This window comes from Canis lupus, chromosome 19 (genome assembly GCF_003254725.2).
Source record: "Canis lupus dingo isolate Sandy chromosome 19, ASM325472v2, whole genome shotgun sequence".
Taxonomy (NCBI): Eukaryota; Metazoa; Chordata; class Mammalia; order Carnivora; family Canidae; genus Canis; species Canis lupus.
This window is the reverse complement of record NC_064261.1, coordinates 11,003,677-11,009,676: the sequence shown is the minus strand read 5'-3', so window position 1 is coordinate 11,009,676 and position 6,000 is coordinate 11,003,677.

Here is a 6,000-nt window from a genome sequence, read left to right as displayed (position 1 = left end):
TGCTTCTCATTCTGTCCCCCGCCCCCACTGGCTCATGCGTGTGTGCTCTCTTTCTCAAATGAAATCTTTAAAAAATACATCTCTCAGATGATTCATGAAAGGTTCTACTTGTAAGGAGGAAGCTTTTTTTTTTTTATTTGTTTTAACTTTTATGCTACACAAATGATGGAAAACATTAATACAAGGGAGAAAAGATTTTAATGTTGTGTAATTTTTTTTTTAAGATTTATTTATTTGAGAGAGTGACAGCATGAACCAGCAGAGGAAGAGGCAGATGGAGAGAGAGAATCCTCAGGAAGACTCCCTGGTGAGCACAGAGCCAGAGGAAGCAGGGCATTATCTCAGGACACTGAGGTCCATATCCTGCGCCAAAATCAAGTCAGCCACTTAACTGGCTGAGCCATCCAGGTGCCCCAGGTTGTGTAATATTTTTTAACTATGAATATACTAAATAAATAAAATAATAGGGCATTAAATTTGCAAAAGAATATTTAACACAATGTAAGCAGTATTTTAGGCCTTTAGAAGACTATTTTGAAGTGATTCTACAATCTTGTATGCTCTTCTGGTATCGAATGTTATTTCAAAATTATGTGCCTAAACTGTCTTTATTATTATCTAAAAAAAAGCTTATTCAAAAAGGTTGATATATAATTGTTAACACATAAGCTCACTTGGTTATATATTATACTACATAATTTTTCTCAGTATATAATTATTATATATATATGTATGTGCATTGACAACATACATGAATTTGAAATAACTACAACTAATAGATTTAGAGCTCTCATGGAAAAAAGGACAGATGGGTGATATAAGCAAAAAGATGGAAATTCTGAGAATCAATAGGGAATGCTAGAAATCAAAACACTATAACAGAAAAGAATGTCTTTGATGGATTCATCAGTAGACTGGACATTGCCAAGGAAAGAATCAGTGAGCCTAAAGATATACCAATAGAAACTGTAACAACTGACAAGCACACATTAGTTAACTTCTATCATACTATAATTTACATATTTTTTTTTGAGCAGTAAAACTCGATTCATTTTACTGTGCTTAGAGAGCCATTATGCTTCTTCTTTGCTCAATTTGGGGAAATATATTTATTTGGAAAATATTTAAAAATCGTATTTTCCTGAAATATTTCAATATAAGCATGCAAACTCCCCTTTTTCTTAGAATTTTTTTCTAGGGTCCATCAGTTTATTAATTTAACTAGGTCACACTAATAAATGGCAGAGTTGTGATTAAAATGCAGGTCTCACTGACTTCATAGTTTCATGTGTCAATCATTGTAGCATGTAAAAATAATTCAATATTAACTATGTAATTTAAATAAAAGATAACATAAAAACTTAGGAAATTACAGTTTTCTTTTTTTTTTTTAATTTTTATTTATTTATGATAGTCACAGAGAGAGAGAGAGAGGCAGAGACACAGGCAGAGGGAGAAGCAGGCTCCATGCACTGGGAGCCTGACGTGGGATTCGATCCCGGGTCTCCAGGATCGCGCCCTGGGCCAAAGGCAGGTGCCAAATCGCTGCGCCACCCAGGGATCCCCTTACATTTTCTATAATCTAGTATTCTTATGTCTTAAAATAAGATCATGGTACCTCTGTTCTCACAAAATTATCAGAATTAAAGGAGTTAATGTACAAAAAGCACTGAAATATCACTTAGCATGTAGTAAGCACTCAATACCTAGATATTAGTGCCAGAGAAAGATATCACCATTGTACACTGGGTGATTGAAATAGAATATTAATTTGGGTGTCTCTACAGAATTTTTAAATGGGGAAATTTTGTGTAAATTTAAGTAAATATAATGATAAACATCCAGATATTCTAGAGTATACTAGAGATGTGGACCAATAACCTGACCTGAACCCATGCAAAACAGTGCTGTGTTTGGAGACACAGGATGCCTGGGTCCACCTTTCACTTTTTATGTGAGAGCCATACTATGCGTTCAAATCCTATTTCTTACTCTAGTTCTGAAACCATGTATAAGGTACTTAGTTTGTCTGTGACTCAGTTATCCTACTGTTAAGTAGAGGACAGTATTATATACCTCATGTTATATGATGTAAATAATTTCAAATATTTAAAGCTACAGAACTGGCTTCAGTTCCCATAGGTAAAGAAGTTAAAGTGGTCATTCCCATCCTTACGAGAACATCAATAAAACTGAACAAACTGAAAATCAATGACTTTTCTTGAACCCATCATAGAACTGAAGTTGCAGGAGAAACTGCCACCCAAACTCTTGAGAATCAAGTGAATACAAAGTCCTAGCTGAGTTCTCTCTACCTGGAGCAGAAGCCATGAGTACCACGAAATGGTGGAAACACATAAACAGTAATTTTGACAAAAAGTTGGAAGCTGAATGTGGACCAGCATGAGAAGCTCCTGGGCCAAAGACTTGGTTGGGGCCCCCCGTGTTCATGGATTTTTATTCTAGGTAAAAGGGAGTGCAAAACCATAAAAAGATAACCTCATGTTTCTGGCAGAGGAAGGGAAAAGTAACCAGTTGAAATATACCCAGTGTGCTATCCATATCAAAGGGAAAAAGACTTTACCATGAGCCTAACTCATTCTTGGCCCAGGATGTTACCCCACCTCCAGCACCTTCTATCTTTCCTGTCTCTATGAAAATGGTAGGGGAAGTGTAAAAATATATGTCAAGGCCACAGTCTAAGGACACAGGCTCACTAAAAGATAGATTTAGTCAGAAGGTTATAGAAAAAAAAAAAAAAAGAAGGTTATAGAATGCTTCAGTTGGCCTGCACATGACCACCATGTCAGCAGGGCTCCACCATCCTAGCTGTGGACTATAGCTGAGAGAGTACAGGGCACTCTGAAGGAGTTTTTAGGGTAACCGAAGAGCACAGGAACAAGAAACTGAAACCTCTTGCAGCTACAACTGGAACAAGCATTAAACATGGTAGAAAGAGCCCAATTTACTTAAAACCTCACATTTAGGCCTTTTCCTCAGTCCCTATTATCTAGATATGTGACGTGGCTTTCAACTGAAATTTACAAGGCATGCCAAAAGGAAAGAAAAACACGTAATCTGAAGACATAATACAGAATTTGGAATTACCAGACAATTTAAAATATTTATGATTAATATGATAAGGGCTCCAAAGGAAAAAGTAGGCAACATAAGGGATGGGGGCGAGGAATTGGAAATACTCTGTGATAAGATGCCTGTACTACCATGAATCACTATTATGTCATTTAAAGGTGGACTTTGATTAGTTGTAAAAGTGTATTGAAACTTTGAGGCAAACATTAAAAGAATATTTACAGCCTTTAAAACAGTTTATGTTTAAAGAAAGTACTACATTTTGCCAATTTGCTATTAATTACACAATAGAGACAATAGTTAATATATTGAGTAGTTTCATAGATTAAGATTATATGTGTGTGTGTGTGTGTGTGCTTGTGTGTGTATGTGTGTACTATTGGTTCTGTTTTCTGAAGAACTCTAATATATTTTGTCTTGACAGGTAAAGTTTCATACCCACTTCTTTTTCCAACTCCTGGTGGTTTTCTTGGCCTGTGGAAGTTTTAAATCTTTGACCTTCCTCTCTTCCATTTACTACAGTAAAATTTTATCTTAATGAAACGAATACATATATAAATAGCAACATATAAATAATAAAATTATATATTTATGTGGAATTTAAGAAATTTACAATAATGTAGAATTTTTATACAGTAAAGATATTGATGCCCCAATGTTAATTTGTATATTTTACGGATATTAATTTGTGTATTTTAAGGAAATACCCATATATTTTTAAAAATATGGTCATGTTAGCTTTTTGTCTGTTTCCATTTCCTCCTGAATGACTGACCACCACTGCATGAGATAGAAATGAGGATACAGCCTATATTTTACATGCTCCATAATGCATGCAGCTTTACTTTGCTATCTGTAGGTGACATAACACAAAGAATATCCCAAACCTTGAAAAAAGTTGTGCCTGTCTTTTCGTTAAATGATAAGTGAAACCTCCAGGAAAGATAAATTAGTGCCCCTGTTGGTCTTTCATCTCCAGAGATCCTATGAGTACACAGGAGGTAGTGATAAGTGCAGCTCTCACTCCTCCAGCCCTCACATCAGAGTTGTACTATCAGCTGCAGGGCTGTGCTCACAAGGGATGTTAATCTTCTTTTGGGTCTTCATCAGTTTCTTCATTTTTATTTGCTCTTCTCCCTGCCCTGTACAACCTTCTTGATAGTGTCTGTTATTGCTACTATCTCCATGTGATTTGCTTGTTGTTCCATAGTGTTAACTCCCTGTGTATTCCAAATCATCCTATTTTTTTTAAATTTTAAATGAAAATCTAAATAGCTGTCTTTCAAATAGATACCTACTATGGCCCAAGATTTGTGCTTGGCTCTATGGAATATTTTGAAAAATATATAGGTTCTCTTCCCACTATTGAATGCAAAAAGTAAGAGAAGAGCAAATCCTCTCTCCTCTCTAACTCTAGGGCAACTGCTTAGACTGGAGGAACTTAAATCCTCAAACTCCCTCTACTCTATTTCATAGAGATTATAAGGTATTTTTTGCAAGATTCTTATCATGCCTCCAGGTTAATTTAAAAATAAAGAAATAAGTTATAAAGATTCTCGTGAATCTTGGTTTAGATAAGGCTAATCATCCATGGATAGATGTCTCTTTCTTATGTAGTGGTTTTATGTCCTGCTTTATACGTACTGCTTACTCCTGAGGCACTATATGAAAGTGAGACAAGAGTCCAGGAACTATCTCCTTAACAGAAATATCAAGGGTTATCTCTCTTGTAGGTCCAGATAATTTATGCACATTGTGTCACAAACAGAAAATAATTTTTCGCCTTCATTAAGGCGTTGGACCGTGATGTTTCTGCAGGTTGATCTTGATTGTCTTTTCCTGTGTGGCTGTGTGTGTGGGTTTGCTCCAGCAGTCACCCTATGGATACTCACAGAAGCCACGCAAAGGAATTCTTTTATGAGACAACTAAAGATTTCATGTTCTCTTCCCTAGATTATAAGAAGATTTGTAAGAAGTAAGCTATTGTAAATGTTATTTTCAGTGCTCTAAGTTCCTCCTGTTAACCAGATGAGTGAGCAGAGAGCTTTGGGAGGGGATAGAAAGAGCTATAAAAAGGGTGTCCCGCCACACAGTCACTATTCCATGTATACTGGATGTTAAAGACATACTTGTTTTATTTCATATTCTCATGTGTAGCTATTGTTCTAAATTGTTCTAAATCCATGCCACAGAGTGGCTGATTCTCAAAGATAACTTTAATCCCAGGCCACAAATGATAGTCCATTCTCCCAGTTGAAGCTGGCACTTTATACTTTTTGCTCTTTAATCCCACATTATTTTCCCATATTGGAAACTATTACCCAAGAACCATCAGTCTTCTGTCTGAAGATTCCCTTTTATGGGGCCAAGCAAGCTTTTAAGATACTGAAAAGAAAAATTCTTATACTTCACCCAAAGAAACATATGTCTATTTTCACACATGGGTATAACCAAAAAGACTTTCCAACAGAGCTATTGGAGGACAAAGGGAATTCATTTTTTTTAATTAAAACAACAATAATGTTAATATTCTCTTATTTTTTCATACAATTAAGTAAAAATAAAATACAGGCAAAACTATTTTTACATGTGCTCTCTGAGTCACTTCTAGTAGCAATTAACGGTAAAAATGGAAGTAAACTTTTATAGAAGGAAAGGGAGATTATTTCTTATAAAGGAGTAAGCAATAAACCAGCTGAAGTCAACTAAAGAGATACCGTGGACTTCCACATCCAAATATCCTGTTCTCCATGAGACAATGTATGTATGTATGCGTGAGAAGTAATGTCTGAGAATCCAACATCAGAATGCTACCATATGACTTTTAATAGATGAAGTTTTAATTTTCAAAGGGTTGATGAAAAATACTTATTTACCAGTCTACATTTTCAATTCTCCTACATTAAG